The sequence below is a fragment of the Impatiens glandulifera genome, chromosome 1, assembly GCF_907164915.1.
Source record: "Impatiens glandulifera chromosome 1, dImpGla2.1, whole genome shotgun sequence".
Taxonomy (NCBI): Eukaryota; Viridiplantae; Streptophyta; class Magnoliopsida; order Ericales; family Balsaminaceae; genus Impatiens; species Impatiens glandulifera.
In genome coordinates, this window is record NC_061862.1 from 160,295,128 (window position 1) to 160,308,773 (window position 13,646).

The window sequence follows — 13,646 nt, forward strand, 5'->3', positions numbered from 1 at the left end:
TTTGGATAGTTGTTGGAAAGTTTGAATTGATTCGACTGATATAACAGACCTAATATTTGGGTTATCATCCTAATTGTTTTTTGGTGGACTATTTGGTTGGAGAGAAATCATCGAACTTTCAATAATCGTAGTCGTCTGATGCGTATATTCATAATACAATTATTATGACATTTTTTGAAATTTATTCAAATAAACCAGTAGAGTCTATCGGGGGAGTTAATCATTTTTTTCAGGGATTTACAAGCTCGATAGCTTATTGAGTGCCGTTTTCCTTATTTTTTTTGGTATCATTTCATGTGTTTATTGTTGTGTTTAAATGATTTTTATTTTATTTTTAGTATATATGGACTTTTTAAAAAAAAAATAATTAATAAATAAACTTGGGATTTGTATCTAAATATTTATAAAATTCTTAAAAAAATAAATGTCTACTGTTTTGTTATCTAAGTAGTGTACAGAGTGAAGGAAGCTAGATTTTTGTTATCTAAATAGTTTTACAATTGAAGGAAGTTGGATTTCTTTGATCATAATTAAGTATGATGGTTTGAATGGCAGGTTAATTAAATGACCAAATTATTTCATTGCAACATTTTGAGAAATATTTTGAGACTTTTAAAACATTTAGATCAATTTTATTTGTGATTAAAAAGAAAACTCAATTGGACCGAAAAGTTAAGAACATTATTTTACAAACTTATTATTTTTTTGCTATTTGAAAAGAGGCCTATGAATCAAACATTATTACTAATATAAGTCTCCAAAGTTGAGTTTCACTTTTAGACTTGTTGACATCGTGAGTGAATTGAGGATCAACGAAAAAATCACATTGTAATAATAAAAAATTAGCGAGACAACGATTATAGGTAATCTGATAAAAATATTTTCTTTAGACTAAACATTTGGTTAAGAGTTCATCCAAACTTGTGTTTTTGGGGTGAAGTGTTATTAATTGGAGAATATTTATTAATGATATTTGGATGAGAAAATAAATTATGATTAATCAATAAGTTATCTAGTTATCTCAAATAATGACAAGAGTGATTCATAAAAGACTAAAAATTATGAGTTCGATTCTCACTTAAAAAATACATATATAGTCGTATAGAGATGACAACTTCATATTAATATGGTTTTGTGATAAATTACATCTTTAAAGTGTAACTCTAATAATTTTAAAATTCTAAATGTTTATCGAATTTCTTGAAAGCATTATCCTTAAAGATGTTAACTAAGGTGCACTAAGAAAATCGAATTCTATTACAAAAGTTAATGAAACTTATTAAATAACTTCAATGGTTGATCAATTTATTTTTTAATATATGAATTATTAAGAAATAAAAATTAACATAATTTCTGACAACAATAACCATTTCAAATGGAAATTTAAATATTTATAAAATCTTCTAAGATCTAAAAAAAAAGAAAAAAAAAAGATAGTCATAATTTTGACTTTAGAATTATATTTTAATTCTCCCAATCTATCACATATTATTATTATTATTATGTTAATCTATAAAATGTGAGGAAGAGAATACATGAAAGAAATAAGAGATTAAGGTTTAAATTATAAGTTATGGAATTCTGAGGACTATCACAAAAAAGAGAGAAAAGATGAAGGACTAATTTCGGTCTTAAGAAGAATTAAACATTAGAATAGAAGCGCAGATCCCCATAACTTTATCCATATTTATTTATCTTAATAATGAATAAAAAGACACCGTTAAATAGTTAACGGTCATCCTGTATTTATAGCCAATACTACAATCACGGATGGTTAAAATAATGACGGAGAGAGACAAACGTGAAATTAATAAGTCTTTGCCGACATACCAATTCTCAACTAGTATTAATGTCAACTGTTTATTGTACATTTGAATGTGAACATATATTAGGATTAAATGTAATTGGTCTACTTATTAATTAATTAAAATATTTTTATCTTACAATTTTTATTTTATTTATTTTTAAATAATCAGAAGGAAATACTCGAACTTATGATTATTATATGAGATTTGGATTAAAAAAATTAATTAATTTAATTTTTAATTTTCAAATATTTTATGAGATTTTCATTTAAAATGAAATAATGTTTTTAAAAATATTTTTAGAGAAATAATTGTGAAAAGAAATTTGGGTGAAGGAATTATGTTGGCTGAAAAATTAATAATTTTTTTTTCTCTCTTTGCCCTTTATCATTTTTTAGTTAGTCAATAATGATGTAGTTCCTTCATTGCTTCTCTCAAATTCTCTACCTATCACTACTCATAATTTTTATTTAAATATATAATAATAAATTTAATAATATTTATTCGTTCAAACTCAATTTCACTGTAGTATCGATTTTTTTTTATTTCTTTTTTAAGGTAAAAATGTGAAAATATTCTCTAATTTCTTAGATTTTATTTTAATACACTATATTTTATCAAATTTAAAAAAAAGATAAATTTTACTTTTGTTTTTATTCATAATTTTGATTAGTTTTGTAAGTACATCCAAATTATTTTTTCAAACTAAACCCAACTTGAGTTGTGGAAGAGATTCCAACTTATTATTATTTAATAAGAAAGAATTAATGTTATTAAAATAAATATTCCTTTTCTCATCTCAGATCTCAATCCTTCATGTTGAAAAATATTATAAATATTTTTTTATTGACCTATTTCTTTATAGTAGTAAAAAACTGATTTTTTTTTTTAATTAAATTTAAGTAATGAAAAAAATTATAATAAGATATACAAATACATCTTAAAAATTATAAAATAAATCATCTAGATATCAATACATTAACCCAAGAAGCACTCTCACTCTCTCCAACCAACCGAGAACATCAAAGTTTGGGGTGAAAAGGAAATTAAAGATTCTTTAGAGTGAAATTAATTATCCTATAATATGGTTATTTGAAAATTATTTTTTTTACAAATTTTGAGAAAGAATAAATAATAATATTTGAGAAATTTATTTTTCTCACAGATTAAGGAAAACAATTTATGACTGGGCCAGTGTAGAGTCCAGTCGAAATACATTATTTTAGGACTAGTGGGCAAAACAAGTAGGGAGGTGCCTCTCCCATATTCCTACTTACAGTCACTTCAAAATTATTTATTTATCCCTTTCACTTTTATATATTTATCTTTTTTATTTTATTTATTTTACTTATTTTATTTTATTTAATTATTAAATATTTTTTTATTAAATATAATAAATTAATTTTTAATATGTTTTTTTTTACTTTTTTTATTTAATTAAAAATACAAAATATTATTATTTTTATATTATAATTATTTAAAATATATTTAATATTAAATTATTATTTAATAGATAATTTTATTTATAAAAAAAATTGAATCATTCAACTATTATTTTTATAAGTATTTTAATATATATATATATAATTAATATAATAAAATATTAAATATTTATATTTTATTAAATCAAGACACATTTTAATATTTTGTATATTTTAAACAATTATAATATAAAAATAATAATATTTTGTATTTTTAATTAAATAAATAAAATAGAAAAAAATATTAAAAATTAATTAATTATATTTAATGATAAAAAACTTAATAATTAAATAAAATAAAATAGGTAAAATAAATAAGATAAGAAAGATAAATATATAAAAATGAAAGGGATAAATAAGTAATTTTTAAGTTAATTAAGGAGTGGGACGGAGATGAAAATATGGGAGGGGTGGAAAAACAATTTGCAAAAAATTATTATATGAAATTTCTCAAAATTCTCATTGGGCCTAACTCTTTCCTAAATACCGATTAGTTAGTTTTCATTGAAAAATTCATTCCAATAATAATTGACACTTGAGACTAACACAATCAGAATGGATAGTTTACAGAAAATCATTACTCGGTTGTAAACTCGTAAAATCTAGAATTTAGATTAAATCGTAAGAGTTTAATTTGAAAAAATAATAGTTATATATTATTATTATTATTATTTATATACATAATAAAGTATTTTATACTTACCAATTAAAACTTTTTATATATTTAAATATAAAATTAATTAAAAAAATATACTTATAAAATTAATTATATTAATTTATTTATTTCGAATCAATAATAATTTTATTTTTATTTTTTAAATATAATATGTTTTTCTAAATGTAAAATCGTATAAAATCTTAAAATCGAAATTTTATAAACTTGTAAAATCGTAAAATCTTATTATCTTAAATTTAAAAGCGTAAGAGTTTACTTAAAATCAGACTCGTTAACCTTATGTGAAATCGTAAAATCGTAAGATTTTAAGAGTTAACTCGAGATTTTAATATCCTTACTTGAGATCGAACGTTTTTAAAATCACAAGGTTTTATTTGTATTTGTTTTTTTTTTTAAACTTGAAGAGAGAAAATTTGTAATTATTTGTGATGATTTTAAGGATATGAATTTTTTTGGTACAAATACTTAAAATAATATTTATATATAATAATAGAATAAAATAAATAATAATTTAAAGTATACGGTATTTTAATAATTTGATGAATAAATTGAATGATGTAATATATGAAAGATATGAAAATTAATATTTGATAACGAGTTTTAATTAAAAAAAAAGAGTTATATTTTTCATTATACATCTATCATTTATAACTGATAAATATTTGGGTCATCAACCCTCTAAACTGAAAATTACTATATGAATTCTTATTAAAATTTTAAATTAAAAAAATATGGTAAGCCAAAGCAAACACAAAAATAAAGAAAAAACAAGTTATGGAAACAAGTTATTTATCTATATATATATATAATGATGCTTAATTTTTAAAGTGTCCGGATTGCGGGGTCGAGAGTTGTGGTTAATTTGGATACTTAGGGTCGGATTGTGGGTTGACCCGTTTTTAAATTTAAAACGGTTAAAAATAAAATAAAAAATGCTAAAGGTATGTTTCGAACTTGCAACCTAACAAAATAAGTACAACTCTTTAACCAACTAGGCTACAAAGACTTTATATTTTAAATTCAACACCAAATTTGATAAACGCGGGACGTTTTAATATTAATATAAGTTCAACTTTTTAAATAACTAATATATAATGATGTTGAGTAATGAATATTTGGGTCATTGTGGGTTGACCTACCCATAAACTTAAAACGGTCAAAAATATAATTAAAAATGTTATTCGTAATTTTTTTTACGATTTTTTATATTATTACTCGTGCAAATGCACGGGTTAAATGCTAGTTGAATTAATGACTATATATTTCATGACTTGTATTTATCTAGTTTTGTCTTCTTATCTAAAATGCCTTAGCATTAGTTATTATTATTAATGGAATTAAATTGGAAACTAGTTAAATAGGTAATTGTATTCCAAGAGTAAAATGGATATATAACAAATTAAACTTAGATTAAATAAATATAGAATTTCATTCAAAATAATGGATCGATAAAAAAAATCATTTAAAATGAGAAATTTGATGAAATGGCCCTACTAATAGTTTTAATTCTAAAAAAGACTCGTGTCTAATAATGTTTGCAAAATGAACCTTTTTTTGCACTGCGAAAAGTCTGTAATACCCGTCGCGCGTCTGTTTTATCGCTCAATTACGAGAAATGGCATTCACGTATTTTCATCTAAAAAGCGTGAGTTAATTAACGCGTTTTAGATGAAAATGCGTGAATGATATATTTCTCGCATTTGATATATTTCTCGCATTTGATATATTTCTCGCATTTGATATATTTCTCGCATTTGATATATTTCTCGCATTTGATGTATTTCTCGCATTTGATATATTTATCGCATTTTGTATATTTCTCGCATTTTGTAGAAAGTGAATAAACCAAATTTTGGTGACCATAATTTCCGACGTATGTTTTCAACTCATCTGCATTTTGACATATGTGTCTCATGGAGTATCACAACCAAACATTCAAGCCTATCACAAATTTTAGCTCATGAGTTCTAGTATTAATAATATCAAGAACACCTTATATTTTTTTTAAAACAATAAAAGAGAAAACATCTATATCTATAAAATTTATTAGAATAATTATATATTCAGCCTAATATATTTGGCTGATATAATTTTGACCGACAAAATAATTTTAAATTATTATTATTATTGATTTATTAGAAATGAAGTTGATATGATCGAATTGTCCATTTGAGCTTCTTATTGTGGACGAATTGAAATTTTGGAATTCTTTTAAATTGCACAACTTATAATTACTGATTATTATTATTATGAATTTAAAGTTTTATTTCATCATGTTATTAAAATATATAAATTGTTAACTAATTCAACTTTGATCAAACTAACAAAAACATACTAAACAAAAATAACTTGCACTAAAAAAAAAGTCTTTTGTAACGAATTCTAGTAATGGCGTTCGAACGCCCTTATTAATATTTTTTATCAGTAACGGTTTTAATAAACCGTTACTATTATGAATACATTATAAACCGTTACAGATAAGGCCTCCCTTAACGTTTTATTAAAGGATATCAGTAACGACTTTCAAAGAAAACCGTTACTAATATAATATCAGTAACGGTTTCTAAAAACCGTTAAAGATAATAAGCCGTCTTTTCATCTTCTCTATGCGTATCTGTAACGGTTTTCTATATAACCTTTACAAATACAGTCTCATATAAACGTTTTAGTGTAGAATATTTTTAGAACCGTTACTAATATCCTATTTGTAACGGTTATCTAGAAAACCGTTACAGATAATGAAACGTCTTCTCATCTTCTCTACTCGTATCTGTAACGGTTTTCTAAATAACCGTTACAAATAGGATATGATATCTGTAACGGTTTTCTAAAACCGTTACCGATAATGACTGGTCTTTTCAACCTCTATTGATAATTGTAAATATATTTATTTATTATAATCAATGAATCAAAATAAACAATGGTATTAATAATTGTTTTCTATGGTATATAAAAAAATATATCATAATTTGTCACTAGATGATGTGATAAACCTGCCCTATCTCCTTTCTAAATATCCTGTAAAAATAACATATATATTATTAGTCCATACTCAATATGTTTAATCCATATTTCACTAAACATAAAAAAAACCGAAACCACAACAATTAACCTTAAAAAAAGTTAACTTCATCCCATCCTTAAATCAAAACCAAATTAAATAAATTCATGATTATTAATCATTCATCCACCTGATTAAATAAAAACAACTAACTAGCTAACCTATCAAGTCAAATAAACCATCCTAATTTCTAGTTTCTAACATTGAAAATGACATTAAATCTTTAAAAATATGGTTTAATTTGAAGATAATCAATCATGAGATGGGAGACCCAATTGGAGTTGAACTTGTAACTGATCGTCAATTGAAAACTCCTCTAGATCAAATTCAAAACTCTTTAGTTCAAATTCAAAGAAGCAGTAGGCACAACAAATAAACTTACCTGGACAACATTGAATTTATAACATGACTGTGCAGTTGCTCCCATCGTCGCAGCTGTATTTCCATGATAACCATTTCTAATAGAGATAATGTCATTGCAGCCTGAGAATAGCCGGGCCATCATCAAAGTCAGTTCATGGGCCTCTGTACCAGAATTAGTGAAGAAAGCAACCTAGAAAAACAAATCAAAGTTAAAACAGAATCCTATAAATCATCATCAAAGAACTATCATCACAGAACTGATTATCTAAATCAATGAAAAGCTAACCTTAAGATCACCAGGTAGCTTTGATACCAAAGCCTCAGCAAAATCGGTGATAGCAAGATGCAAATAGAGTACAGTAGAATGTTGCAACCACTTCATTTGGCTAACAACAACATCAAGCACATCTGGATGACAATGGCCACAGCTAACCGTTGCAATTCCCCCAAACGCATCTAGATATCAACGTCCATCCTCATCAAACAAGTACTGCATCTTTCCATCTACCAAATTTATCTACAGGAAATCACAAAATCAATTACAAACAGAGACATCTAGAGGCGAAGAAGATTGAATATCAACCTTGTTTCATCCCAAATTCTTCAGTAAATTAAAACTGAATTAATATCACCTCTTAACAGGACATTTAATGAGAGAAACATCGTTCATTCAGATGCTACATTGAATAACCATCACCGAAATACATATATAATGAATGAAATCGAAATATGTAAACTCTTACATGATCCTTATACATATGAAAGACGAAAGGGTTGAGGAACTGGCGGCGTTTCGATAAGATTTGAGCGGTGGATGGACCATTATAGGGAGGCAGTGAGTAATCGCATGGAGGCATCTTAGGAATCGCGTCCTCTGCCTCTAGAAGAGCCGTAGAGTAATTGACAAATCTCTCTGTTGCGATGCGAAGATATCCAGAGATGAATGCATCGCGATCGCATCCTCCATTGGAGATTGTTCTTTCGTAGTCTATTGTAGATCGATATGAAACCCTATCCGTTTTCATATATTTTACAAATGTCTGAATCTCAATATATACTCAGATGTGCGAGCATTACACGAAGTGCGAGAATCGTGTAGTTGATGTACGAGAATCACATATACGAGAATTATGCAATGCTCGCATGTTGATGTGTGAGAATTACATAATTTTTGCATATGTAATTCTCGCACTTCAACAATAAATGGGTTATCGGGGGTATTGCGGTCATTTCACAGGGCAAAAATGCCCTTTTTGCCAACTTTATCAAACGTGGGCCTTTTTTGGAATTAGGCCTCTTATTAGGACCATTTCATCAAATTTCCCTCTAAAATAGGGCAAACTACTTGGGCGATCTTCTAATTATTCTGATCGCTCACTTTTAGCCCTCAAATTAATTTTTGAAACAAATCGGCTCTTCAGCTTTTAAAAGGTCACCAATGACTCTTCCGTTAACTTTTTAGTTAAACATAACGGGTTAAGCTTAAAATAATTTTTTATATATATATTATCTTTAATCATTATTTTATATATATATATATAATTATTAAATAACTTATATATATAATATTATATATATACTTTATTATTATCTTTTATATTTATATAAATATTAAATCTCTTTTATATACCGATAATATATATATATATTATTTATTTTTATCTATCCTCAATTCTGTGTTCTACAACGCGTAACAATGAAATCTCATCTCAATCATAACTCACTCCGTAACCACGGCCAAAATTGTGGTTTTCTTCTTCCTCTTCCCCAAAGAAATGATATAATAGATATGTATGGATAAAAATAAATAATATATATATATATATTATGTATATATAAAAGAGATTTAATAATTATATAAATATAAAAATTAATGATAAAAGATATATATATATATATATATATATATATATAAATATAAAAATAATGATTAAATATAATATATAAAAAAAATAATATTTTAAGTTTAACTCGTTACGTTTAACTAAAAAGTTAACGGAAGGGTCATTGGTGACATTTTTAAAAGTTGAAGGGCCGATTTGTTTCAAAAATTAATTTGAGGGCTAAAAGTGAGCGATCAAAATAATTAGAAGGTCGCCCAAGTGAATTTCCCTTTAAAATATCACATAATCTAATTAACTTGTGTGTGCGCACTTGAAGCGAGACGAGGAGAAAGTTATACAGGTGTGAGGTTTCATTTGGTTGCCTATTTTTTTACCTTTGAAATATGTTTTCAACAATCGGTTTGTTGCGAATTATGGTTATTGTTACATTAGTTTTTGGCCGATTTATTCCAATAACTTGTGGTAGTTAATCGTGAGAAAGTCTCCATGAGCATGTTCAATATGAGAGTTTTGTTTTGTTTTTTTGAAAACGACTTAATACTATCTTATTAAAAAAACTCTCAAAAGAGGGAAATGAGTTTAAAAAACAAATTTAGACAGACTATAATTTTTTGAAAACAACAATTGAGTTTCGAATAACTGAATTACAAAACAACAAACAATTAAATTAGCATCAAACAAGAACTATTTGAACATTCCTTTCCTTGTAATGATTTTATAGGAGATATTCCACCTTTGACTGAGCTTCCAATTGTCTTCATAAATCAAAATTTCCTTCCATGTATGTATGAGAACGTTATCATCCTAAACTTTTTCTTATATTCTCTTATTTGTGCTATGAATTATTATATTTCTTTCTCTCCGTGTATAGTAGACTAGGGCTCCAAAGAAGCATTTGAAAAATCCGCGTAGAAGTTATTGTGCTTATTTCTTTTCTTTTACAAGCTCTATGATATCGTTCCATGTACATGGAAAGTTACTTATATTCATGTTCTGAGAAAAATTGATCAATAACTTGGATACAAACGCGCACTTCCCAAATAGGTGGTCAATACTTTCCTCTTTTACTGTACAGATTGAGCAATTGACATATAGAATATTCATATACTCTTAATTCTGTCTATTGTCGTCAATCTTTTCCTGAATGTCAGTCAAATGATGAATTGGCGTCGAGGTATAACCTTTGAAGACCAGACTATTTTATGTCAATTGACCACCACCTCATTTTTCTAATGATCTCCCATGCTTTTCCTGCCACGAACTTTCCATTCATAACAATATCCCAACTATTTGTATCAGTGTTCATTAAAAATATATATTATTGATCAGATTCAGAATTCTGACTCCTTCTAGAATACTCCTCAAAATAGATATGCATTTTCTTTCTTGAATATCTCTGACTGAGTACAAGAGACAATTTATTCTCATTCTAACTCTTGAAATTTCAGGAAATACATGCCGTGACTATTGAAGGTGACCTCCAACAGACCTGTTTTTCCTCATTACTTCATGAGTTCTTCCTTGGTGACTTCAAAAGTGATAGGTACTTTCCCGATATAGTTACCCACTATCACATATTCCCATGATCGAAAACATTTTTCTTCCACATCAGATGGTAGCTTGAACTCAAAGGGATTTTCTAGTTTTTCCACCTTTACTTTTAACGCACCTAGGAAAATCTGTCTCTTTTTTGGCATTTTGCTTTCACTTTCCTTTGCTATGTTTTGTCCCTACTTTGTCTCTAGATTCTTTTTCCAAAATTGGTCAACCTGCCAATTTGGGTTATTTTTCAGAGTATAACTTTTGTCTTGATAAATTTTGTCAACTCTTTCATTATGTTGACCGACCAACAAACAATAAACTCTTATTTCTTTAGTAGATTCCAATCTTGGAGGTAGTGCAGGTTTAGCTGAACAATGATTTGCTGAGCCCATTCTTTGTTGAGAATCATTTCCCCATTCTTAGTTTGCATCAACATCCTTATTAAGTGACAAAAGTAGACGGATTCCTAATTAACAAAGTAACAGAAAAGAAATTAGTATAGGTAATATCTGCAGAACAATGAATTCTAACACTCTCGGTCATTCATAGCAACTGTCTGCATTTTTTGTTTCCTTTTGTGCTTCGGCTTTCCTTCCACATTTTCCTTTCCTTTATTTCTTTCCTCTTTATGTGTTTGATTTCCTTTTGTTCCTTCATTTGTGTTTTGAACTGTTTTTTCTTTAGCATCGCTTTCTTTTGCTACTATTTTTTCTACCATTATTTTATTTGCACTAGTAACTTTTTGTTGCTTGACTTCTCCATTATGCTTTTGTTGTTCCTGGTTTTCTTTTTGGTTGGTCATTGATTTAGGGCATCTCACTATAGAATGTTTAAAGGTATTGTAGTTCATGCATTTGTACTGTCGTCATTCATAGTGTATAAACGCTCATCCTAGCGCATGTGAGATTTTTTCTTTCCTTAGTGATTTTGTCCATGTATAACGGGTTTCCGAGAAGGCTAGCGAAATGGCTTAATCTTCCGCGTTGTACATGTGGGGAGGAATATTTCATAGTTTGAACCAGATTTCAACTAATTCTTTTGGAATATTGTCATAGCTCGTACCCTCCTTCCATTTTCCGAGCTTAATGCATTCTTTCCCCACACGCGTATGTCCCGGCTCTAGAATTTCTTAAGATTGGCCTCTTGATTGAATTTTAGGAAATATATGTCGTGACTATTAGAGTTGACCTTCATTAGACCTACTTTTCCCCATCGCTTCATGAGTTCTTCCTTATTGTCTTCAAAAGTGACAAGTACTTTTCCGATATAGTTACCCACTATCACATGTTCCAATGATCGAACACATTTTTCTTCCACGTTAGATGGTAGCTTGAACTCAAAGGGATTTTTCAGTTTTTCCACCTTTGCTTTGAACGCACCTAGGACATTTTTTCCATTTTTGGGGATTTTGCTTTCACTTTCCTTTGCTATGTTTTGGCCCTACTTTGTCTCTGGATTCTTCTTCCAAATTTGATCATCCTGCCAATTTGGGTTATTCTTCAAAGTATAAACATTTGTCTTGGTATATTTTGTCAACTCTTTCATTGTGTTGACTGACCAACTAAAAATAATGACATACTCCTATTTCTTTAGTAGGTTACAATCTTGAAGGTAGTGCATGTTTAACTGAACAATGATTTGATGAGCCATTTCTTTGTTGAGAATCATTTCCTCATTCTTAGCTTGCATCAAAATCCTTGTAATATGGCTTCTCTACCCTTTGAGGTTTGCCATCTCATTAAAACTCACCCTCCATTTTCCTTTTACTTTCTTTTGGGTTTCCCCTATTTCCTCTACTTTCTTGTTTCCTGCATTATTCGGATCTTTGTTTCCAACCCAGATTTCATCCAGACCAACATTATTTTCCTTTTGTTTCTATGTGCTTTCCTTCTCCTTGTTGCTCCCCTCTGTTTTATTTTGCTCTCCTTGTTTCCCCGTGACTTACCCGTTTTCTTGAATTGATTTTGATTCCCAAAATAATCAGCAACAAATTCATTTTTGCTCTTCTCCATTGACATTTATCTTAATAGAATTATCGAAGACATAGTGGAAGAAGGCATACATGAAGTTTTTCCAGAGTTGACATTGTTGCTCTTGCTCACGAATTCAGGGCTGCCACCATTTCCTTCTTTAGCCAGTATTTCTTTGTTTGTATGAGTGATAATGGGGTATGCGCCCTATTTCCTTCCTTTTGGTTATCTGCATCCTGGACTTTCTTTGGGTGAGTGGAGTAGAAATTCGATACCTTAGGTGCCTTTTTGAGAGAATTGGCCAGGCTTGAGCCAATGGATGACAAAAAAGAGAGATTCCTTACTGTAGAAGCCTTCATGTTTCCTGATGTTGATTCAAAGTGACAAAAGTAGATAGATTCCTAATTAGCGAAGCAATAGACAAGAAATCAGTAGTATAGGTAATATCTGTAGAATAGTGAATTTCTACACTACAGAAAATCAAGAATGTTTCCTAATGTCGACCAAGATGTCGACTAAGATAGCTAGTCCATCGAGAGTGCGACCATAGTTGGCTATGAATGACCGAGATTGCGACCACAGTTTTTGAGATCGACCGAGAAAGATCGCTCTAAGTGACGAAGGGAGCGACCGAGAGCAACCAAAAGGGACTTACGACAATTGCAGTGACAACCAAAAATGACTATATGTTTCTAGGCGTGGCTACAATAAGCGGCAATCGCTAGCAGACGCTTTGAGAGAATTGGAAAACAACAGCGCTTACAGCGATGCACGATCAGTACGATTGAAACCCTAGCAGCGCTTGTGAATGATCCGATCGAGGATTCTGTGGCGTTGTCGATAGTGTCGCTCGTGCCGATTGTGTTGTCGATTGTGCTATATCGACCGTGTCGATGGTGTTTCA